This window comes from Gossypium hirsutum, chromosome A10, assembly GCF_007990345.1.
Source record: "Gossypium hirsutum isolate 1008001.06 chromosome A10, Gossypium_hirsutum_v2.1, whole genome shotgun sequence".
NCBI lineage: Eukaryota > Viridiplantae > Streptophyta > Magnoliopsida > Malvales > Malvaceae > Gossypium > Gossypium hirsutum.
In genome coordinates, this window is record NC_053433.1 from 19,419,242 (window position 1) to 19,444,891 (window position 25,650).

Genomic DNA, 25,650 nt, shown 5'->3' on the forward strand with positions numbered 1-25,650 from the left:
ACCCTTACTGGCTTTATACATTTAGATATTTGGACTACTAGTCCAAAAACTCCACGAGTTTAATTGTACTTGAGTTGTGTCTTTCTATTTTGACCAATTTATTCCATATCTATATTTCTCAATAGATTTATTCAATATCTTCATTTTGTTTCATTATTTCAACAATAATACTGCATGCAAAACCATTGTTGACCAGGTTTATTATTCGATCCACATTTTCTCGAATTGATATAACTTATCGAGATTTCTTTATTTTCATTACTTTAATCTTCAGTTTCAAGTACCTGAATCTCTTCTAGATTTTTACTTATTAGCTATGTCTTGGGTCTCTTCTAGAGCACCTGCCTCCACTATATGACCATCTAGAAGAATTTTCATCTTTAGAACCAATCAATATATTATTTATTCTAACTGATTATCCTAGTGGACTTTGACTCAAATTAAAATATTAGATGATATATAACACTTGGTTATTCTCATTAGGTTTGTAAATATATTTAACAGTTAACTTATAATGAGTTATCCTTGTTGAACTTCTAATTCAAATTACTCTCCCCTTAACTCATTACAAGTTATTATTTCTCTCCCTCTAATGTCAGGAAAACTATCGAATCAAAGTGGTAATAAAAAATCATATCATAATTGAATCTTCAATACATTTAAAACATCTAATAATACAAATAGACTTGTAATTACTATATATTCCCACCTTTCTTTGAGGATTCACTCATCTTTGTTTGTTGTGGTAGAGCAATTGGAACTTATACGCACATACAAAATTCAAAGATGAGAAATATTTAGCTTTAGATCAAAAACGAATTGTAATTGGGAGTATTTATAACTTATTGGTTTGATGCGTACAACACGTAAATCAACATAATCTCATGTTGAAAGAGGAAGTTCAATTCTCATAAGTAATAGTTTAGACATTAATCAGAGGCATTCCATCAATAATTTCTCTAAACTATAATGCGCACAAATAACAAACTTTAACAAAAGTTTTTCAAACTCAATCAATAAAAAACTGAGATATAAGCTCATCAGTATTAGCAAGATAAATTGTCTTAATTGCATGATCTGAAATTAGTTATTTAAACAAGCAATCTTGCAAATGATAGATTGCATGTTGATAACTCATATGTGATTATTTTGTAAATACATCTACCAAAATCATATAATATCAAAACGATCCATATGGTGGATAAATTGGCCTATATTCATTTTAGAAATGCAAGACATTAAATCTCAACTTTAGCGAGTGAGTTTCTAACAATCAATTTTCATTGAGAACAAGGAACAAATGAGAATTCTTTAAATTAAAGAATCTTCTAGTTCTTTAATGAATGTTCATATGAATTCTCAATTAATTTTTGCATAATATATGATCCAAGATGGTCTAACTGGTCATGCCAAGTAGTAAATGCATTTGTATCAGTAAACTTCTGGTTTACTTTAACATGCGTTTCAATTGTGCTAAATTGTAACAAATTGACAATTTTACTATCATTCATTTTACTTTGTATCCATATATAAATACTATTGTGAGATTTGCTACTGGAAATGTCTAAATCAATGCGAAGTCTATAATACCACTAATTCAATAAATATAATTTCCAATTAATTATATGCAATATTTGCTTCAGGGAATATGCCAAAATATTCAAATGTAAGGTATCTGGTCTAGTGATATGATTCTCACTTCGGATGCGAGAAGTCTCAAATTCGATTCAAAATACTTTTAAAACCCTTTTAACAAGAGTTTTGCATAATTAATTAACTACCAAGAATAACTGCCTAGATCATGTATAGAAACAAACCTATATTAAATATATCAATAAACGTCGCATCTCTAACTTAAAAATATGACATAATGAAAAATTAGCATTTTTTTTCATAACCATCATCAGAAACCTGCATGAAATTTAATTCAAAATCCAACTATTCAAGCTCATAGAACTTTTCATTTACAATTGCTCATGTCATTTCACTAAACAATTAACAAATGAAATGATATAAAATGTATGAATTACTACCTTTAACAATTCTTTGAACTAAATCAAATCTAAATAACTATAAAATTCATTGATTTGTTAACATAAATTTGCATACTAGATATGTTTTAATCAAATATATTATTTAATTATAAAACCTACTATAGCGACATAAATAAATAAATTAATATTCATTTTCATGAACAAATGAGATGCTTAAAACAATATGTAACACATGTAATCAAAACTTAAAAATAAGACCATCTCAAAATATTTAAATCATTTATCAAGTTGATTTAATATTTAAAGACGTACCTTTTTGTTTTTTTTGGTTCTACGTTGAGTCTTGATAATAAGAAGTAAGCAAATTAAACTTCAGTAGTACACTTTAAATCCAATCAAAATCTATTAATAGCAAACTTTGAGAGTGAATCTTATTTTCCAAGTGTACAATAGGTACATAACCAATAGCTCTTCATAAGTAAATTGTCTCTCTTCTTAAAATGTTCTTCGAAATTCTTGTTATTTTCTTGCTTTCTTCATTTTTCCACTTCTGGCGTGAGAAAATTTATTACGACCATCGCCCATGACTATTTTTATACTCCAATTTACTACATTCACGTCAAAGATTATATCTTTTGAATTTATAACATATTGTTACACTCTCTTCAGGAAATGGTTAGGTTTCGTGGTTAAAAATTTTTGTTCAATCATAAATAAAAAACATTTCATGATATTGTTACCGTAAAAGCACATTTGAATCATTAAAGTTGAATAATCTCTCTCTTGCAAGGTTCTCATTAGTAATATTTTCCCACATAATTTTAATTGAGAACTTATTCTGAATACTGTTATAACACCCTTAACCCATATCCGTCGTCGAAATAGGGTTACAGAGCATTACCGAATTTTACAGATCAAAAACAGACATTTCATATCACTTCACATTCATATTAGAAATCAATCATGGATCAATCATACTATCTCTTATATGAGCCCTCGAGGCCCAAAACACATATTAGAAACAAATCAGGACTAAATTGGGTACTCCGAGAATTTTTCGAAAAATGTCAAAATTTTTCTAAGGTGCAGTGGTCAGACGCCCATGTCTCAAGCTGTGTGGGCATTCGAATTAGGGACACATGACCATGTCCCAACCCGTGTCCAAATTAGGGTGCTTACTCACTTGGGTCACACGGCCAAGCCACACGCCCGTGTGCTAGGCTGTGTGAGCATACTGACTTGCATTAAATAAGGTGCAAGGGTCACACGGCCAAGCCACTCGCTCGTGTGCTCGGCCATGTGAAAATTTTTGAGCATTCTGTTTCTCAATTTTTAATATGCAAGGGACACACAGCCAAACCACACGCCCATGTGTGAGGCCGTGTGTCACACAAGCTCGTGTCTCTTCTCGTGTGGACGAATATAGGCCATTTCCAAGGCCACTTTTCTCACCAAATTAGTATTCCACCTACATCAACACTTCAACACTTTCACCAACCAATACTAGACATTTAAATCAAGCCAAAACCAAGTTTAACAATATCATAACACCTTGTATGTCCAAGTTTTCAATCTTACCTAATTGACCATATAAACCTATATGCATATTTCTCAAATCATATTATTTCAAACCATACGTTAACGTACTCATAAATTATCCATTACTCAACCCCATTAAACTCAGAAAACATATTAAGCCACACATACATATACATATCAAATTATGTCCAACTCAAGCCATTCCAATGACTATTTACAACAAAATATTTTCAAGCCAACATTGGCTAAATTACCCTATACATGCCATTATAACCAAAATTAGTTTTCTATATATGCCGAAATGGGCCGATGGATAGTGTGATGTAGCTACGACCAGCTTCCAACCCTTACGAGCTTCAGAGTACTATAAGACAGAGAAAATAAAACAGAGTAAGCATTTAATACTTAGTAAGTTCATATAACGCAAAGTTAACTTACCATACACTTGCATTTAAGGTGAGCATACATAATATAACCAAAACAATTTGGCTAACAACCTAAACACATAATCTCATCAAACATGTTAGCCATGAATTTCACATGAATTCCAATAATCATATATGAGCTCATCAAATATTAAATTTCATGTATGCCGTGCATATACGGTAATGATCCATTTCGAACTCTAAATTTCTCATGTCAAGATTTTGCCCGTTAAATTATTTAAAATGTCGATGGATACATTGGTAATACACACGAAGTGCACAAATCTAAAATCTGTCAATTCATATTCGGGAATGCTCCTACGAGCACATAAATGGGAAGTTCCGAAGAGCCATTAACGAGAAGCTCATATGAGCTAATTTCGGGAAGGTTCAAGTGAACCAATCAGGAAGCTCCTGAGAACCAATTAATCGGGAAGCTCTGAAGAGCCATATATCGGGACGCTCATAAGAGCTGCGGTGTGTCCACAACACATGTAGGATCACAACCAATTGGGATGCTCTAAAGAGCTATTAACGGGAAGCTCACAAGAACCATATAATGGGAAGCTCATGAGAGCTAATAACAGGACGCTATTTTGAGCTGTGGTGTGTCTGCAACACATACAGGACCACAACCAATACGGGATCCCTGTATCCATCGAATTTCATTTATTCAAACGGGACTTAATACTTGTCAGTCATCGTCGAATATGTGGTTAATTTCATATACATGGAAATAGTACAATCATATACATACAATTCAATTCAAACATATAAATACACAATTTAGTCACACGAACTTACCTCGACAAGTGTTCGTGTACGCAAAATCTACTAATCCGACACTTTTTCTTTTCCTCGATCTAACTCCATATTTAGTCTATCTGGATCTATATGAATGAATTTAACATTAATTTAATACAATTCATACTCAATTTAATCCAATTCACATTTTAAGAAAAATTACCATTTTGCCCCTAAAATTTTAATTAATTCTAATTCTGTCCCTAGGCTTGGAAAATGAAATTCGTGCAATTTAATCCTTATTCCAAGCCTAACAGATTTTTACATATAACATTAGCAGCCCATGTATTTCACAAAATTCAAAATGTTTCCATGAAGTCTATATCTTTTCAATTTAGTCCCTAAATCGCAATTTCATCAAAATTCACTTTACAAAAATTGTTTATCTATCAACAACCTTTCATTTTCTACAATAAAACTTCATAATTCATGCATACTCATACATGACAAAACCCTATTACTTTGATAACTTTACAAATTAATCCCCCAAGATAGCTAGATTAAGCTATTACGATCTCAAAAATATAAAAAGTACTAAAAACAAGACAAGAATTCATACCTAATTAAGCCAAATAAACTTGTCTATCTTCAAGCTCCATAACTAGGGTTTCCATGTCTTTTTATTTAGGAAAGATGATAAAATGATGATATTTTTCTTTATTTTATTATTTATCATCTTTTTATCTTTTACTCTCCAATTTAGTCATTTTCTTTATTTAATTTTCCATTGATGACTAATCATACCTATCTACTAACTCCTCTAATTGGTCTATTTTCCATATAAGGACCTCAAATTTTGAATTCCATAGCTATTTGATACCTATAGCTACTAAAACTCAACTTTTGCATTTTATGTAATTTGGTCCTTTCCATCTAATTAGACATGTAATCTATAAAATTTTCTTAACAAAATTTTCATACGACATTCTCTATTTATAGGCATAATAAGTATAAATGAAGTAGAGATCTACTTCTAATCACTATTAGAATTTAAAGTACATAAAAAATTATCATGATTTTGATGGACATCCACTTAATAAGATATTTATAACACTGATAATTTTTTTTTAGAATTCTAATTATTATTTATGAATTTTTTAAGTTTTGATTTTTTTTATTTTAAATTATTTGATAATATAACATATAAAATAAAATAATAGCGGGTCATCGATGAAAGATTTAGTGTCAATTTATTCCAAATAAAATAATATAAGCCAAATTGAATAAAAATGTAAGTGTGAAAATTTTAAATTTATTATTATATTTTATGTATAATATACTAAAATAAATATTAATGATTAAATTTTAATGAAAGAACTATTTTACCGCTTAATTTATCATAAAGAATAGAATTGCTTTTTTTTTAGTAAAGAAAGTGTAAAAATGAATAAAAAAATTTGCACATATTTGATATTGAGACGAAAAAGTGGATTTTGCCTGTTTTGCATTGTATTTGCTTTGAAAAATAATAACCTAAAAAATTGTGCTAACCGTAAGGGGGCTACAAAACTAAAACGATCGTGCACTATAATCCATCCATATTAATGTATATTGAAAGCTGGGAACCTATTTAATCACTTCTAAGGTAATATTGCTAATGCATTTGTGTAAAGGTATTTGAATTGAGCATCCAACATAAGTACATCTTCATCATCAATACGTTTAAATTATTTGAGTTTTTGATAAACCATATACCCCATGCTTGGCATATTTATGAATGATTTTTTCTTAGTTTTAGTGAATTTGATGCTCCTAATCCTTTAACTTCATGTTTTACACTCAGGAGAGCTTAGAATAGCAAAAAGAGCAAGAAACGGGCCAAAAACGGACAAACTGGGCTTAAAATAGTGTTTCACACGGCCTAGGCACTTCCACACGGGTAAACCACAGGCCCATGTTTCATGGCCGTGTTGACTAGAAACCAACTCAGAATTACACACAGTTTGAGCACTTGCACCACGGGCGTGGTACACGGCCGTGTCCCTGTCAAGCCCAAGTCTAGTTCTACTCAGAAAATGCCATTTTTGAGGGTTTGAAAGCATTCTAAAGCCTATAAAAACACCCTAGAGGCATCTATGACCCCAGCCGTTCCAAGGCATTGGGGCTAGCTCCAACTCTGCGATATCTCCAAGCTCTTTTGGCACACACATTAACAGGGAAACGAGAGAGCATTGGTGTAGTGAACACTCACAATGTATACTTCCTGTGGAGCATGAGGTAGGGGCACATTTTTTACCTCGCCTACTTCATTTTCCTTGCTTTTCACCATCAAACTGAGTGACACTGAAAAGGAGTCATCAGCCTAGGCCTATATGTGACTCGTCTAGCGCGCTACCTTGGGCTCCTAAATACAGTGGCACAACCTTCATCACTCACTCTCATTGGTTAGATGTCCCCACAGGGCATCCAAAGTATGCTCCATATGCGAATGATTGAGCGTCATCGTGGGTTCGACCCTCCTTAGTACCGACTTGCACGAGCTATTGATGAGGATGACGCCAAGGATATTCCTGATGATATCCCTGCATTTCAGGAGGACCCACCATCACAGCCACTACCGAGTCACAGACCAATTCATGTGGTTGCTTCAATATCTAAAGTTTCTAACCACCTTCATCGCTTTGAGCAGTATTGCATTCAGCGATTCGACAGCATCGATGCGACGCTACAACAAATCTGCCAACATTTTCACATATCGCCTCCAGCACCACCATCGCACGATCCAGCTGTCGACGAGGACTATTAAGTTTATTAAATTTTTAAATTGCTTTTCTTTTTATTTTATTTTTATTTTGGCATTTCTTTAGCACTTTTATTATCAATTACTTACAAGACTTTTATTAGTATAATTTGAGTTTTATTTCATCTACTTATTTTATTATTACTAACCCTAATAACCATATACATTTAAATCCCTTAAATATTATCGATGGTATCGTAGTTTCAAAAGGTTCAGTCGATGGGTACTACTAAGGCATACACATACAATCATCCACAACTTCCATGTCCTGCTCAACCACGACCATAGCCACGACGACACTTACCACCACGATAACCTATTCACTGGGCACTGTGATTGTGGAACCCAACCTCTACCACCATCTTCACCTCTATCTACATGTCACATACACATCACTTTCAATGCTTCTAAACCTGTTCCCGCTCTTTCAAGGATTACATCTAAATTCAGGGCAGTTTCAATTCTCTCCCTCTCTTTTAATCTTATGCATACATACATACATGCATACATACATACATACATACATACATACATACATACATACATACATACATACATGCATGCATACATCCATGCATACATCCATGCATACATGCATACATACATACATACATACATATATACATGCATGCATACATGCATACATGCATACATACATGCATACATGCATACATGCATACATGCATACATACATACATACATACATACATACATACATACATACATACATACATACATACATACATACATATTGGTAGTAATTCTTAGTATTTAATTCCATACTCTTAGAAGAAGCTCATGTTTATTCAATTGATGTTAGTTATTTTTCCAGTTAGGTAATTTATCAATTTAATCTCGATTCTAACTGTCTTTTTCAGCCTGTATCCACACCTTTAACCCAAATCCTCGTTACAACCCTTCAAAGACCTTTTGATTTGTGTAGCATATCATTTATAATGGTGGAGATTTTATTTTCATGTAAGCCTATGGTAATAACTTTTCATGTTTGACTAATGAGTGCTTAATCATTGAACCTTAAACACATTGAGTGATTTGAGTGAATCTTTAGTGAGGATGTCAACCTTTGTCAATTTGGAATTAAATATAATTACTTAGATAAAGGGGGATGCCTATAATTTTATGATTAAAATGCTCAACTTTGACTATTTGAAACTTTAATGTTCTTTTAGTTAAATTTTTTTAATGTATGATTACTTGTGAATTACTTAGAACATTATTGATGAGAATTATAAGTTGAGAAGAATTTATTTTAATTGTGAGTTGAGGATTTTGCTTGAGGACAAGCAAATGCTTAAGTGTGGGGATATTTGATAAACCATAATTTATACATATTTTTACCCCATGCTTGGCATATTTATGAATGATTTTTCCTTGGTTTTAGTGAATTTGATACTCCTAATCTTTTAATTTCATGTTTTATACTCAGGAGAGCTTAGAATAGCAAAAAGAGTAAGAAACGGGCCAAAAACTGACAAATTGGGCTTAATACAGTGTTTCACACGGCCTAGGCACTTCCACATGGGTAAACCATACGCCCGTGTAAGGCAGGCGGGTAGACCACACGCCCATGTGTCATGGCTGTGTCGACTAGAAACAAACTCAGAATTACATACGGTTTGAGCACTTGCACACGGGCGTGGCACATGGCTGTGTCTTTGTCAAGCCCAAGTCTAGTTCTACTCAGAAAAGGCCACTTTTGAGGGTTTGGAAGCATTCTAAAGCCTATAAAAACACCCTAGAAGAGTATGAGGGGGGACACTTGGAGGCAGAAAATACTCGAGAATAGCCATCAGAATCACCTCGGAGCTAGGATCTACATCAAGACTGAAGATTTCCATCTAATTTTCTAGATGTTATTTGGGTTTCTTTATGTTTTGTTATTTTCCAAACTCTAAAATGTTTTCTATTAATATTATGAACTAAACTCTCTAAATACTTAAAGGAGATGAAACCTAAGATGAATCTTATTACTCTTTGATTTATGTGATAAATATTTGTTCTTATTCTTAATTGTGAGTTTTAATCCTTGCTTTAATATTCCAGGATATTAATTAAGGTTCTTGATATGCTTATTCAGTGGAGCAAAAGTCCCTATTTAAGAGTAGATCACTCATAATTAAGCAGAGTTGCATGCGATCCTAGAGATAGGATGACATAAATCTGTCGAATTAGAGTCAAATCTAATAAGGGAATCCATAGATCGAGTTAATGCGACAATAGGGGTTTTAATTAGAAAGAGATTTTGATTAATCAACCTAGAGTCAGTTGTTCTAGGTCTCGAAAGGGATAATAACATAAATCAGGGATTTCTACGAAATAAGTTAAGTGAATAAATCGTCTAAGTCAAAGGTAATAAATGAAGTCTAGGTGGATTCTTTCTTGGGTATTGTCTTCTCCATTGATTTTTCTAAAGTATTTTTCAACTTTCATCTCTGTTGTAATCTTAATTAAATTAGAAAATTAGTTTAGTTTAAAAACATCCTTTAATTCTTAGGCTAGATAATAAAAAGATAGTAATTACTAGTACTTCTAGCCTCGTGGATACGATATTTCCGGTATTACCATAACTATACTACTGTTCGATAAGTGCACTTACCTTAAGTCGAATTTTTAGTTAGTTTCATGACCATCAGTTTTCTTTTATGTATTTGAAGCGTCTTACATTTATATTTATATTCATATATGAATTAGATATAAATATTAAAAGAAAAAAATATAAAATATCACTTTCATGATTTGGCCATGGAAGATTGTGTAGAAAAGATAAAGAAGAGAACATCCACTCAATTCAGACATGTCAACCAAGTATTAAATAGATAACTATTAAGGTGGATTTTGAAAAAAATCGTATCATAGAGTAAAATGATTTTTTGTTGAAGATACATTGATATATGTTGGTTTTCTATCTCAATTAGTGTAAATTTTGTGTGAAAATTTGTAATGTAAGTGTATGTATCAGACAAGTAATAAAATAAACATCGTTCTTATAAAGATCAAATTTTAGGCAGTTAAATATTAATTATTCAGTTTTATTTAATTCAGATCAATAAAAGAAATTTTAATTAGTATTAAAATTAAACCAAGCTAATTAAGGGAATTTTATTAAACCAAAAAAAAACATTCAAAGCTTCTCAATCAATTTTAAAGACCTAATCCAATTAATTAATTATCTCTTATTTAAGTGTTCAATTTATATAATTACTAATCTAGGATTCAATGGTATTAGCTAGACCCTTCTAGTATCTTCCTAAGTAAATCACTTTTCCCCACTAGTTATATTACTAGACAAGTTGGGTGAAGTCACTAAGAACAAACCTATTAAGTTGATTAGGACCTTAGATATATTCTTATCCTAGCCGTAAATTAACTTGCTCATCGGTGCTACTAAAGTTAATCTTAATCTATTCAGTCTAGATCTAACTATTAATCTTAATTTTCTCATCCAAGATAAATCAAGATAATCAAATTAATACAACTTGGAGGTCAGACTAGCAGATTAAATAAACACAGATCTAAATAAATAATTAGCAAAGATCGAAATAATAAAAGAGAAAATAAGTTAATTAACTAAGAAATAGGATCTATCATTGTTACAACAAAATAAAATTTAGTTCATATTGAATTGAGAAAATCACACAACAAGAGATTCAAATCAAACTTGCATTAATAAATAAATAAATAAATAATTTAGAGAGAAAATTAGTTTTTAGAATTTATATTGAGCGCTCTAGATCTCTTTTTCTTCTTGTCTTTGAAAGCTTGTAGTTTCCCTTGGTGTGAGAGAGTTGTTCTTTAACCTCCAAGTAATTCTCTCTTATTTTTCTTCTTTCTTTTAAATCTTGTCACCTTTGTTTTTAGGGTTTTTAATCACTCCGCTCCACCATATGCAAAAATTGCGATGGAATGGACTACTTGCTGCCAAAATTTCTTAATTTAAGAGCATGCTCCACCATAATGAACTAAATTTGGTGGAGCAGAAGGCTTATCTTCATCATTTTTTATTTTATGCTTCGAGTTTTCCATTCTTCATCTAAAACCTACAATAAGAAAAGAAAAATAGCAAGCTAAAAAATTATAAAATATAATAAAACAAATTTAAATGTTAAAAGTACCTCCTAAAATACTATAAAAACTATATTAAAATAACTTAAAATATGAGAGTTATCTATCTCCTCGCATGCAAGTCAATTGAAATTGGAAAGTTACTTTGGGGTTCAAATCAACTGGGGGATTCAACAAGGGATCCTTTATCCCATATCTCTTCTTGTTAGGAATAGAAAGACTTAGTCATTTGATTGATCAAGTAATGTCTCGGCAAAAGTGGAAAGTAATTTATCTTACAAGACGGGGTCATTTGATTTTACATTTATTTTTTAAGGATAACTTAATTTGTTCTGAATGGCGGATTTAGAGCAAGCTTATATGTTGGACAATGTCTTGAATTTGTTTTGTGCAAATTCGAGCCATAAGGTTAACACTAGCAAGACTACTATCTTCTTCTCGAAGAACACCGAGGTTAAACTTGCTAAACTGATAAGCCAAATATTGGGATTTAAACAAGTTAGGGATTTAGGAAAGCATTTAAGTGTTCCGTTATTTCATCAAAAGGTTACCACAAATGCATTCAAGTTCGTGACTGATAAAGTTTGTAGTAAATTGAATGGATGGGTTACCAAGAACTAATCTTTGGCGTAAAGAATCACTCTTGTAAAGTTTGTTCTTCTTACCATTCAAAATTATTTTATGAAATTCTGCTTTTGTCCCCATATCAGTGTAATGACATAGAGAAATTAGTTCATGGCTTTATTTTGGGTTCTACGATAAAGAATAGAAAGCCAATTTTAGTCAATTGGAACAGCTGTTGCATGCATTTAGATAATGGTGATATTGACCTTTGAAACTTGATATCACAACAAATATTTTCTTCTAAATATTGGGTTCAAAATTGTTGCAAATGTTAATGAATTTTGCATTCAAGTTTTAACAAGCAATTACAATATTCAGTCTTATTATTGTTGATATTGCATGGCCAAAGTGCTCTTTTGCATGGAAATCTCTTACCAATGTTTGGTTGAACATCATTGCGGGGATTCATTAGTCGATAGGGGATAAAAGATCACAAGCTTTTGGAAAAAAATTTGGCTCCGAGAGTGTAGTTCCCTGTTAAGCTACATTCCCAATAATAAAGCAACCAATCCAAATGCAACAATAAGGGATATAGTTGGTGCAGATGGATCATAGAAGTGGCATAAGTTTGCCAATATTCTACCTCATGATATCATTAACTATAGTTCCAATGGTGAAGATAGTGCAGACATATTAGCATGGAAATGTTCTAAATTTGGTCAGTTTTTAGTGGCCGAAACATATAGAAAGTTTATGAACTCGAATGGGACCAAAAAGATTCACGATGGGTTGTTATGTGGAAGAGCGGAAGGGAACAAAGAATGAAACAATTTAGGTGGATTCTCTACAAGAATCGACTTCTTACCAATACTAAGAGATGTCGATAGTTGATTTGCATATTTTATATGGAACTGAAGTTGAAAACAACATATATGTGGTGTGAAATCATTGCTTTGCTAAAGTTCTATGGCTAACCATCTTACCTCAAAGAATTCAAAACTATTTTTTCTCTATTGAACTTGAAGATTGGATCATCTGGAACCTTACAAATATCGATCTCATTAGTAAGGAAGTAGTATCAAAGTATTTTCTTTGGAATCACCTGTTGGTTGCTATGGAAGATTAGGAATGACTATGTTTTGAATAATGTTAATCTTTTTCAAAGAGATATTATTGTTGTAAGTACTGCTTAGGCAGGTTCTATTTTATCTACATAGAATTTGGTTGCAAATGACATCAAAGCCAAAGGGAACCAATGTGAGTGAAAAGCTCCTGAAGGAAGGTTGGGTGAAAATTAATGTAACAGTCCAGTTTAGACCCTAGTTGAAATAGTAGTTTTGGGACCAGAAATATTAGTTAAAAAATATTTAAATATTATTTTCTATGTTTATAATATGTGAATTAGAATGTGTGAAAGTTCCGTATGAAAATTCGATCATTTGTGTGCTTAAATTACGAAAATAACCTAATCGTATAAAATGTAAAAGTTGCTTCCTATATGTTAAGTATGCTTATTTGTTATGTGTTTGAAAATGAGAGGCCCTTATGTGGTTAATATGCCATTTACATGGTTAATGGACATTAATGGCCTTAATAATGTGAATTTATAATGGTTTATTAAAGGGTATTTTGGTAATTAGCATATTAATCATGAATTAAATAAAACAAAACATGTTAATGGATGATCCATTCATCCTTATTTCCGAACATCACAAGAAAAATAAAGAAAATAATCTTCTTAGGGTTTGGCCGACAAATTGTTGATTGAGGTGTGAGTTTTGTTCCGTTTTTAATAATTTCTAGGTTTTTGTGATCGTTGCTTAGAGTTCCATCAAGCCCATGTCTCAATTTTTGATTTGTTGATGATTTTGAGATATGCCATTGATGAAATTATAAGCTTTGTGAAGTTAGTTGTTCGTAAATTAAAGATATGTTTTTGGTTAACATATTTTGTATTTGAATTTTTGATGAATTTGAGTAATTTGGACTAAATTGTGAAATTTGTAAATTGAGGGACTAAAATATGAAATAAATGAAATATTTGGACTTGTATGAGTGTTATGAATATTCGGCTAAGCATGGGTATATGCAAATTTTGTGTATTTTGTGATTTTTGTGCCTAGGGACTAAATTGTCAAAATGTGAAAATGTGAGGGCTAATTTGTAAAATGCCCTAAATATGTTTTTGTGGATTGATTTGAATGAATTGGTGAATAAAAGAGTTAAATTTGAATTCATATAGATCAAGAACTAAAGAAAATGAAATTAGATCGGGGAAAGTCAAAAGTCGTCGAATAGCCTATTCCGTCTATCCAAATCTGAACGAGGTAAGTCGATATACAAATAAAAGTGTTTTGAATTGAAATATTACTGTTAATATGATATTGAACATCGATGAATGGTTATATGAGTTGAGCATGAGACGTCCGAGAAAGTATCGATAAAGTTCCAACGTCCGAAAAGCCGCGTACGAACCTTAGGAATAGTTAGGATACATATGTCATGACATAGGATCCGATATGTGTTTTTGTGTAAGACCATGTCTAGGATGTTGGCATCGAATTATGATTTATGTGTAAGACCACGTCTGGAACGTTGGCATCATATTTGATTTCGTGTAAGACCCTATCTAGGACAGTGGCATCGATATTTGATTACATACGCGTCTGGGACATTGCCATTGTACGAGTTTTCCGAGCTATCCGCGTATCCCTATTATTTCGAATGGTTCAACGGCCATTTTGAGAAAATGAAAGGTTATGTGAACATGTATCCGATTCAGGTATGTTTGAAATGTATAATATATTTGATGTTGAAAGGTAATTATATGTACCTTAGTGAACAAATGATGAAATGTGGCAAATGTATGAGAAAATATGAAATATATGAAAATGAATGGGAGATATGTGATATATATATATGAATCATATGGTTGATGATAGTATTTAGTTATGGATTATATGCAAATTGATGATGCTTATATGATTAAGATGATAAGTTTATTTGTATATGGCTTACTAAGCTTTTGAAAGCTTACTCTGTGTGTTTTTCAACTTTTTTATAGATATCGAAGCTACTGAAAGCTCGGTGATCATCGAGGATAATCAAGGATCATCACCACACTTTTGAACTATATTTTGGTACCTTTTGAAAATATGAATATTAAAGTATAGCATGTATAGGCTAGAAGTTTTTGGATATGTACTGTGAAGTGTATATATATCTAGCCATGTGATTTGGCTAGGTTTTGGTGGTGTATAATATGAGTTTTGGTATATGATATGTGATACAATTTTGGTATGTTTGATGTGTTCATAAATGGCCAAAAGAAATGGTAAGTTTCGTAAGTTTTGGTATGTGCTTAATTATAGAATTGGTAAAAAATGTGGTGTGAATTTGAATGTGAATATCAAGGTTATAAATCATATAATTTGGTATGTTTTTGGCTTATGGAATGATATGATTTGGTATGTGTTTCAAGCATGAAATATTTTAATAATGATTTGGTATAAATGATGTATGTTTTGTTTGTGAAATGGTTGGGAATTTGGTATAAATTGTCTTTGGTTTTATGCTTGTAGGGAGGACCATTAATGGGTGGCAAATTGGCCTTGTAAATGGCCTATTTTTGCCTACACGGGCATGTGTCTCAGCCGTGTTGCTTGAGAGCCATTTCGAAATGAGCCTAAGCAGACCACATAGCCGCACACACGAGCGTGTGCTAGGCTGTGTGGCCAAGTCAGTCTCAACCACGGGCTAGACACACGAGCATGTTACTAGCCGTGAGATCCAAGTTAGTAGCCTCCCTAATTTTCACACGGTCTGGCACGGGCATGTCTTGTGGCCGTATGGATAAGTCAGTATGTATTCCCTATTTTGACACGGCCTAGACACACGGGCATGTCTAAAGCCGTGTGAAGCATACGACTTGTTCATACGGGTGTGTGACCTGTACAACTTTAAAAAAAATGTTTAAGTTTTGAAATTTTTTTGTATGAACTCGGTTTAGTCCCGACCCCTTTTAAAAGCATGATTAAGGTCTCGTTGACCTATGTAAGGGACTCCGTAATGATGTATGATTATGTGCAAATAATGTTTGTGAATTATTTTTGAAATCTCCTGATTTGTCTGGTAATGCCTTTAACCCTAGTCCAGCAACGGATATAGGTTAGGGGTGTTACATTTGGTTGGTATCAGAGTTACTGTTTAATCGATTCTAGGACTAACATAGCGTATGTGAGTCTGGCTATACATGCCATATTTATGAAATGCAATAGTGTAATGAATCCTAATAATGAAAATGTGTTTTTATATAGAAAATGGATCCTAAACGAGTTCTAGCTGACGATGTTGAAAGTAATGCGCCTGCTCCCACGTAAGTGACAGTGCCCTCCAATTCTAGATTGGCTATGAGTAGCCATGATTGAGAGGCTAAACAAGCCTTCTATCAGATGATGAATTATTGGTTCAGTCAATACATTAGAAGTAATCCGGCTGTTCAACAACCCCTAACCCCAGCTAATCCTCCACAAGTCCCTGTTGTGACACAAGTTAATCTGAATCAGTTGAATAAGCCTCCAGATGATAAGATTAGAAAATATTAGGCAGAAGAATTCCACGCTACTATGAATGATGATGCTGAAAGAGCTGAGTTCTGACTAGAGAATATGATAAGAGTATTTGATGAATTATCTCTGACTTCGGATGAATGCATAAAATGTGTCGTTTCACTTCTGAGAGATAGGGCATATCACTAGTGAAAGACTTTGATATATGTGGTTCCGAGTGAGCGAGTTACCTGGGATTTCTTCCAAGCTGAATTCTGAAAGAAATACATCAGTTAGAGATTTATCGACCAGAAATGTAAAGAGTTTCTTAAGTTTAAACAAGGTCGTATGTCTGTTACAGAATACAAGCGAGAATTTGTGAGACTAAGCCAATATGCATGATAATGTGTCTCGACTGAAGCTATAATGTGCAAAAGATTTAAGGATGGTTTGAATGAAGATATCAGTTTGTTAGTTGAGATTCTAGAGATAAAGAAATTCATTGTGCTTGTCGAACGATCATGTAAAGCCAAAGAACTCGAAAAAGAGAAAAGAACAGTCGATTCTGAAGCTAGACACGTGAGAAAAAGATCATTAAGCAAGCCATTTCAATCTACATCAAAGAAGTTTCGAGATGATTATAACCGTTCAAAGGCTAATGTAGGACATTCGAGTAAAGATCATGCTAGATCGTATTCGAGTTTCAGAGCTCCAGCTACATCTGTTGCCAGTGTTGGAAATGTTTGATCTGATCGTCTTGAGTGCAAACACTGTGGTAAAAGACATCCCGGTAATTGTAGATTATATGATCGAGCTTGCTTCAAATGTGGATCTTTAGATCATTTCATCCGAGATTGTCCAGAATCAGTTGAACAAGAGATTGTGCAAAATTCGAGATCGAGTAACACCTCAACTTGAGGTAGACCTCCCAAAAATTCGGTAAATGTGAGTTGCAATCTGAGGGGAACAAAAGACACTGCTGTTAGATCTAAGGCTCGCGCACCTACCAGAGCCTACGCCATTTGAGCTCGAGAGGAAGCTTCGTCTCCAAATGTGATTACGGGTACTTTTACTCTTTATCATACTTCTGTGATTGCTTTGATAGATGCAGGATCAACACATTCATATATATGTATGAATTTAGTGAATAGTAAGTGATGATCATTTTATGAACCACTAAACTAGACTACGATCACGACTATGGCAAGCGCACTTATCAAATGGTAGTATTAGTTACGGTGAGTCCAGAGTACCGTATCCACAATGACTAAAAGTACTAGTATTAACTTTCTTTCTATTATTTAGCCTAAAATATAAGGGATTTGTTTTAATCTAAAATTAACTAACTAATTAACTACTTAACGCGACAGGGAGTGAATACAGTGATCGAATAAACTGATAATAAAGACAATACCCAAGAAGGAATTCACCTAGACTTCACTCATTATTCTGATTCTAAATCTAACGATTTATTCACTTGTCTAGATCCGTAGAAATCCCTAAATTATGTTAATATCCCTTTCGAGACTAAAAACAACTGACTCTAGGTTGATTAATTGAAATCTCTTTCTAATTAAAACCCCTATTGTCGCATTAACTCGATCTATAGATTCTCTTATTATATTTGACTCTAATCCGACAAATTTATGTCGCCCTATTTTTAGGGTTGCATGCAAATCCGCTTAATTATGGTGGATCTACTCTTAAACAGAGACTTTTACTCCACTAAATAAGCACATCAACTTGAATTAATATCCTGAAAATATTAAAACAAGAATTAAGAAAACATAATTAAGAACAAGAACAAGTATTTATCATTAAATTAAGAATATTAAATAATAAGATCCATCTTAGATTTCATCCTTCCTAGGTATTTAGGGTGTTTAGTTCATATTGTAGTAGGAAAACAACAAAACATAAAGAAACCCAAAAACTTCGGGAGAGAAATTGGAGGGAGATCTTCATTCTTGAAGGCGATCCTGCTTCTGAGTTGAATCCGTTGGTGTTCTTTGAGTAATTCCTGTGTTCTACTCTGCATCTTCCCCTTAGGTCCTCTTCTAGTGTGTTTATAAAGAATTCAGAATGCACAGAAACCTTAAAATTTGGCTTTTTCTGCTTATTTGGGAAACAGGAAGCGATATCGACACGGGATGCCAAATGGAGGCGTGCGCTCCACTGGTGTGGAATTTGTCTTGGCTATCTAGGTCCTTCAATCAGCCCGTTTTTGGCCCGTTTATGCTCCTTTTGTTCCCCTATGCTCTTCTGAGTATAAAACATGAAATTGAGGGATTAGGAGCATCTAATTCACTAAATTATATGATAAACCATCCAAAAAAATATGCTAAGTATGGGATTAAAATGTGTTACTTTTATGGTTTATCAGTAAGACTTTGCTTGTAAAGTCTACTGAATTCGTGATTAGAGTATAGAACCCCCTAGACAGATGTGTCCTGGTTGATAAAGTCCGCAAGAAATGCCCATTAATGTTTCGAGACATCTGTTTTCCAACTGATTTGATGTTATTACCCTTTGATGAGTTTGATATAATTCTGGGTATGGATTGGCTGACTTTGCATGATGCCATTGTGAACTGCAAATGGAAGACTATTGATTAGAGATGCAAGAATGATGAAATAGTTCGAATTTAATCTAGTGATTTGAATGAATTGTCTTTTGTGATATCTTCAATGAAAGCTTTGAGTATTGTGAGAAAAGATTGTGAAGCTTACTTTGCCTATGTGATTGATTCGAAAGTGTCAAAAAAGAAAGTTGAAACAGTGCCTATTGTTTGTGAATTCCCTGATATGTTTCCTGAAGAACTTCTAGGATTACCCCCGATACGAGAAGTAGAATTTGGCATTGAGTTAGTATCGGGAACTACTCTGATTTCGATAGCTCCGTATAGAATGGCTCCGACTGAATTAAAAGAATTAAAGTGTTAGTTGCAAGAATTGACGGATAGAGGATTCACAAGACTGATTTTTTCACCTTGGGGTGCTCCTGTCCTGTTTGTGAAAAAGAAAGACAGTACGATGAGAATATGTATAGATTATCGTTAGTTGAATAAAGCGACTATAAATAATAAGTATCCTCTGCCTCAAATTGATGATTTGTTTGATCAATTGAAAGGAGCTACTGTGTTTTCGAAGATAGATTTTAGATTAGGCTATTATCAGTTGTGAGTAAAAGATTTAGACATTCCGAAAACTACATTCAAAACGAGGTACAGCCACTATGAGTTTTTAGTTATGCCTTTCGGATTGACCAATACACCTACTATATTTATGGATTTGATGAATAGAATTTTCAGACCGTATTTAGATCGATTTTTTGTTGTATTCATTGATGACATATTCATTTATTCGAGTGATGAATTCGAGCATGCTGAACATCTAAGAATAGTGCTACAGACTTTGCGAGATAAGAAATTGTATGTGAAGTTCAATAAATGTGAATTATGGTTACGAGAAGTCAATTTTCTAGGTCATATTGTATCAATATTAGGTATCCAAGTTGATCCGAGCAAAATTTTATCTATTTTGGATTGGAAGCCTCCGAGGAATGTCTCCGAAGTCCGCAGTTTTCTGGGACTTGCCGGTTATTATAGATGGTTCGTAAAAGACTTTTCTATGATTGCAACTCCGTTAATGAAACTGCTTCAAAAAGATATGAAGTTTGAATGGTCCGAAAAGTGTCAGAAATGCTTTGATCAGTTGAAAGCCCTATTGACTGAAGCTCCAGTATTAGTACAACACCAAACGGGTAAAGAATTTATGATCTGCAGTGATGCTTCGTTGAACAGTCTAGGATATGTGTTGATGTACGAAGGTAAAGTTATTGCTTATGCTTCAAGGCAGTTAAAGCCATACAAAAAGAACTATTTGACGCACGATCTGGTACTAGTCGCGATAGTGTTTGCTTTGAAAATATGGCACCACTCTCTATTCGGTGAGAAATGTCACTTATATTTTGATTATAAGAGTTTCAAATATCTGATGACTCAGAAAGATCTGAATCTGCGACAAAGAAGATGGTTAGAATTGCTAAAAGACTATGAGCTTGTGATTGATTATCATTCGGGAAAAGCAAAAGTTGTTGCTAATGCTTTGAGTCAAAAATCACTGTTTGCTCTGCGTGCGATGAATGCTCATTTGGTTGTGTCTGATGATGGATCAGTTTTAGCCGAATTGAAAACGAGACTGTTGTTTTTGCAACAGATTATTGAAGCTCAGAAAGTTGATAATGAGATTTTAGAAAAAAGAACTCAAAGTGATTTAGATTCTGATTCAGAATTCAGAGTTGATAAAGATAATTGCCTGAGATTCTGAGATCGAGCTTGTGTTTTGAGAAATCCAGAATTGATTCAGATGATTTTGAATGAAGCTTATTGCAACAGCCCGATTTAGGGCCAAAATGGAACAGTGGTTTCGAAACCACGAATCCAAGGTTGAAAAAAATTATTTTGATTTAGTTTTAGTGTTTATATTATGATTGCATAATTGTGTGAAAATTTCGTTGCGAAATTTTATCGATTGGGTGTTTAATTTGACGTTTAGGACTAAATTGAAATAGGTGAAAAATGTGTATGTTCTAGTTCATAAAGTACTTGATTGAAATGGGGGTTTTAAGTAGAGGTCCTTAAATGGCAATTAGACCATTATACTTCATATGGACAAAAATTTAGACATGGATGGAATTTTTAGAAAGTTTAGTAGTAAGGGCATTTTGGTCATTTGTATATTAAATGAAATAAAATGGGAAAAATAACACAAAAATGTGTTCATCTTCATTTAAGCTTGGCCGAAACTTACATGTTCTCCATAGATAGGGTTTTTCCAAGCTTTCAAGCTCAATAGTAAGTGCATTCAAGCCCCGTTTTTAATGTTCTTTACATTTTTGAAATCCTCGTAGCTCAGTCTACCTATTTCTACCATTATTTCGAGTTAGGGTTTATGTTTAAAAATTTAACCATGAATGATATGCATGTATTTTGATGTTTTATGGTAGAATATGAATGTTTGAAGTTAGGAGAACGATCTTTTCTAAGCAATTTTTAGCAAAAACGAGCAAAATGGCATAATTGGTAAAAATACATATTGTTCATAACTATGTGTTAGAGTGAGAATTTGATGTTGTCATAGAAGATAAAAATATTCACCATGTCATAAAACATAAGAATAAGGGCTGAAATTAAATTTCCGAGCCTAGGGGCAAAATCGTAATTTTGTAAAACTTAGGGGGCAAAAATGTAATTTTTCCATAATTTGATTTTTGGATTGAAATAAATAGTATGAGTGTTAAATGAGCTAAATTTGTTGTTATAGATCAAGAAATGCGTGGAATCGACCTCGAACGAGAGAAAGAAAAGATTTTAGACTAAATTGCAAAATTCTCATATTTTGCACCAAGGTAAGTTTGTATAGAAATAATACATTAACTTCATTTACATTCTTATATTTCAGCCTATTATATATATTTTAGCTGATTTTGAAGCATAAATCAACTATTGAAAGAATGGAAATAAGTAATAGAGAGAAATCCCGGTTGAACATTCGGAAAGATTGAATAATATAGATGGAATGTAGCTAGGTCACATGTATGGTGCTGAGTGCACATCATGTGTACAAGAGAGCTAGGAGATACTATGTAGTAGCTAGGTCACATGTGTGATACAGGATGTATCCCATGTAGACAAGAGAGCTACGGGAAAGATAAATGTAGCTAGGTCGCATGTGTGATCTCAAGTGAAAGACACCATGTGACAAGAGAGCTGCAAGATAAATTGGCTAGGTCACATGGGTGGTACTAAGTGTTCACCATGTGTACAAGAGAGCCAAATTATATGAAATATGATGGGTGGAGCTGTGCGCTGAAACCACCAAGTATCGAGAATTGATCCGAAGTGTTCAACGGGATGATTTTACGATGACATTGTAATCATGGACCTATACTTGTGATGTATGAAATGTGGTGAAAATGAATTGTGATATGTATGCTAAATGAGGTTAATACAAAGAAAGTGTGAGAGTGAAAGAGTGAAAGAGTGAATTTACAATAATACTGTTTTAGACAGTTGCAGTGACAAGAATTTGAAAAATCACAAAAAATAGTAGGAATTTAATTAGAGCTGAATGAGATATTAAATTAAAGCTTAATGAGTCTATTCTCATGTAAGAGAAACAGAGCAAGTAAAGGAACTCTATATTTTGAGATATTTATATTTGTGTGTGACTTGTTCAGAATGACTATGTGATCCCCTGTTCTGACTTTGATAAATCATTAAAAATTGTACAAAAATAATTAAGAAATATAGTTTATATTCATATATTCCTTTTTGAGTCTAGTTTTAAATGAAACAAATTTCATGGCTATTTGATCTTTTTCTTGGATAAAATCAATTTGTAGTGAACAGAGGTCAGATCCGTCGAGCTGTATAACAAGGGAAACTTTAACTAATAAACTGTACTAATTGGCTATACCAAAAAATCTATAAAAATTTTAATAAGAAGTAATATGAGTCTAGTTTCAGGAAAATTTTACGGATTTGAATTTAGAGTTTTGTAACTCTAGTTATGATTTATTTAGTGAACATGACGCAGGAGAGACAGCTTGATCAAAATGGAGTAAATAGTGAAATTAAAAGTAGATACACTTGAGTTATTGTGTTAACGTATTAGATTCTTTAATTATTATTTATATAATTACTTACTAAGCTATAAGCTTACTTTGTTTTCTCTCTTTTGTCTTATAGTGTCGTCCAGCTTGCACAGGAGTTAAGGATCGTTGAAGATCTGCCCGCACTATCAATACTTTTGGGTATTTGAACTAAACATTTTGAATTATGGCATGTATAGTAGGCTTCGTTATTTTGTTACGTGTCATAATTGCCTAGGTTTAAAATATTGGTTACAGTATTTGACCAATTATTTTGTACAAAGCCATTGAAGTTGGCTAATATTGTTCAAGAAATATGTTATAATGATATATTATCTAATTGGATGACATATTTCTATCTCGATTTTGTTTAATGGTATGTGTTATATTCTGGTAATACCTCGTACCCTGTTTCGATGTTGAACACGGGTAAGGGGTGTTATATTTAGTGGTATCAGAGCTATGATTTAGTCGGTTCTCAGACTAATATAGTGTGTGTAAAAGTCTAGCTATACATGCCATAAATAGGCTGATGATGCTGCCAGTAATGCGCCGGCTCTCGCACAAGGGACCGCGCCTGTAGAAAGTGGACTTGAGACATTGAGACAGGGAGATGATGCTCGGGATGCCTTTCTCCAAATGATGAACAATTGGTATACTGAGTTTATTCGAGCAAACCCAAATGCTCAACCTCCTCCACCCCCTCCCATACCTCAGACGGTTCCCGTAACTGCTCAAGGCATAGATTCGGTAAGAATGAACAAGCCTCCGGTCTACAAGATTCGAAAACAAGGGGCCGAAGAGTTCAAAGAAAAGATCGACGATGATCCCGAGAAAGCGGAGTTCTGGCTTGAAAATTCGACCCGTGTACTTTATGAGCTCTCATGTACACCCGAGGGGTGCTTAAAGTGTGTTGTATCACTTTTGAGAGATTCGGCCTACCATTGGTAGAAGACTTTGGTAGCAGTGGTGCCAAAAGAAAGGGTTACTTCGGATTTCTTCCAGGAAGAATTCAGAAAGAAATACATAAGTCAGCGATTTATTGATAAAAAACGGAAGGAGTTCCCTGAATTGAAACAAGGCAAGATGTCTGTGGCAGAGTATGAACGTGAATTTGTAAGACTCAGCAAGTATGCCCAGGAATGTGTGTCCACCGAGGCTATTATGTGCAAAAGATTTGAGGATGGACTTAATGAGGACATTAAAGTGCTTGTGGGAATTCTGGAGCTGAAAGAATTTGTAGCATTGGTTGATCGAGCTCTTAAAGCCAAAGAATTAAACAAAGAAAGAAGAAAAGCTGCCATTGAGGCCCGAGATGCCAGAAAGAGGCCGATAAGCAAGTCATTTCAATCTGAATCAAAGAGATCCAAAGAGACAAACCCTCGAATGACAGTTTCAGCTGGGGATTCACATAGAGATCGTGGTAGGGCATATTCGGGGTCTAGAGCTCAAGCTATTTCAGTGGCAAGTGTGGGTAATGTGCAGTCTAGAAAGCCCGAATGTCAGTAATGTAGCAGGCAACATTATGGTGAGTGTTAGGTAAACGAGCGAGCTTGTTTCAGGTGTGGTTCTCGCGAGCATTTTATCAGAGACTGTCCAGAGAAAGTTAACGAAGAAAAATTTCAGAGTACTACCGCTAGCAGAGGTAGACCACCGAGAAATACTGGAAGTGGAGCTAGCAGTAAAATTATAATGAAAGATTCAGCGGCGAGATCAGAAGCTAGAGCACCTGCTAGAGCTTATGCTATACGTGCTCGAGAGGATGCATCATCTCCCGATGTGATTACTGGTACATTTTCTCTCTATGATACTATTGTTATTGCATTGATTGATCCCAGGTCTACTCATTCCTATATTTGTATGAATTTAGTATCTAATAAGAAGTTTCCTGTTGAGTTTTCTGAGTTTACGATTAAAGTGTCAAACCCCTTAGGCCAATATGTGCTAGTTGATAAGGTTTGCAAGAATTACCCATTAATGATTCAAGGTCACTGTTTTCCGGCTAATCTGATGTTGTTACCATTTGATGAGTTTGACGTTATTTTGGGAATGGACTGGTTGACATTGTATGATACCAAGGTAGATTGTAAACAGAAAACACTAGAGTTGAAATGTGAAAATGGTGAAATTCTGTTGGTTGAAACAGATGAATCAAATAAATTGCCTATGGCGATTTCGCACATGTCTGCACAGAAATACATGAGGAAAGGGTGTGAAGCTTATCTGGCCTATGTAATGAATACTGAGCTATCTGAATTGAAGCTTAAATCAGTACCGATAGTCTGTGAATTTTCAGATGT